Source organism: Nannospalax galili, unplaced genomic scaffold (assembly GCF_000622305.1).
Source record: "Nannospalax galili isolate Female #2095 unplaced genomic scaffold, S.galili_v1.0 scaffold800, whole genome shotgun sequence".
NCBI lineage: Eukaryota > Metazoa > Chordata > Mammalia > Rodentia > Spalacidae > Nannospalax > Nannospalax galili.
In genome coordinates, this window is record NW_008347125.1 from 1565737 (window position 1) to 1567617 (window position 1881).

Consider the following 1881-nt stretch of genomic DNA (forward strand, 5'->3'; position numbering starts at 1 on the left):
CAAGAAACATGTATATGTGCTAATATATATATGACTATGAATATTTTCATGTGTATCCACCAAATTAGTGTTAATCTAAACCGGAGCTTACAAGATAAGATATCTCTAACTCTAACCTATTACCATCTGGATGATTCCAGCCCTTTCCCCTTGTGAAACTGTAACTTTCAACTCTATCACTGAAACATTTGACTCTTTACTCATTCAGTAAATAATTTTGGCTGCCTACTATGTGTCTATGATTGCCTATCTGCTCTATCTAGAAAAGATAGAAGAATGAAAAATATAACCAAATTCATGACTTTGTGAAGATTATTCTCATACCTAATTAAAATATTAAAATAAATAAAAACCCACATCTCATATTTTGCATTTCTTATTTCTATCTCAGTAATACTTTAAAATACTATTTTTTATATTTACACATTATTGTTTCAAAACAGCTAATCAGCAACATTACCAGAAATGGAAATTAGCAAACTTTTTAAAAGATGAGCTCATTCAAGAGAAGAAGGTCTGTGTAGGTTTGCTATGATATACAAAGGATGAGACAAAAATAATATACACATAATCTTAAAATTTCTAAGGTCATAGTTTAGTCAACTAGTTTAAGGAACAAAATATATGTCTAATCAAGGCTTATCTGAGAATATTTGTTTTTTACTCAAGCTTTATCTACATAGCACATGGTAATTAATAGTACAGACTGGTGGAAGTAACCTTCTTGGATGTTTAACAGCCATACTTTGAGGCCTATACTAATCTGATCAGAGGCACTTAAAGGACAGTTTTTGCTCCTTGCCCTCCAAGGTCAACTAAGTCCCAGGGGACTATGGAGCATCTCTCAAAATGTCCTGTAACTGTGGTGAGTCACCTGTTCTCTTGTTCAGGGGGCCATGGAGACCCCACCAGATGGACCTGAACCAGTGTCCAGTCTACAAAGAGGAGGTTCAACTCAGAGGAAACATTTCCTCCATGCTCCAAGTGAAGCCAGCCACGGTCAAGCAGGACTTTGACTTATCTTCACATAGATGGAACTGGTAAAAGGAGCCTGGGGCTCCTCCCAAGCCCATGTGACCCCTGAGGAACAGATCCTCCAACAACCTGAAGAGTAAAAATAAATTGCTTTATTTGGGCCAACCGTATGGTCTTACACACCCTAAAAGAAAGTATAACTAAAGATTAAAGTGATCAGTATATTTCTTTAAGAGTTCAAGGGATTACACTTCCCACACATTAGGCTTAAGTCCATATAAAATTTAGACAACTATTTCTCATTGATGATTCTGTTTCTAAGCAGAAAGTGCTGCTCAGATGTAAGACTTCAAATCTTGGTCTGCAATACTGTAGTGCCCACCAGTAGCTAAGGGAGATAACCCACTATTGTTCTAAAATGATGGCTGAATTTGTTTTCTCCCTCTATCTAGAAGCCTTTAAGAGGGAACTGACACTGATTCTAGCCACTCCAACAGCTATCAAAGTTCCTGAAAACAAATCCTGAGTCCATCACACTTGAGTCCAGCCTTGGAAGACAAAAGAAAAATGAGGAGTAACTCAATAGAGGGATGATTTTGGAAGTTCTCATCAAGAAATCCCAATGGACTCTAATATGAACATTTGAAACTTGCCCTGTTCTGGCTTTTTTCTGGTTCCCTGTCTAGAACTTGTAATGCTAATTACTCTTGCCTTTCCTTCTCCTTCACATCTCCTATTCACCAGTCAAGGACTTTCTTTTTCCCCTACAGATAAAAGTTCTGCAATTTGGGAGTCTTTTAGATAGATCCACTGAAGGTATACTGCAATTGCCTCACCCTGCTTCCCTGTTCAGCTTGGAAGAAGCCAGAGCAGTCTGCATCCCAATTCCCTATTGGCAATTTGGGT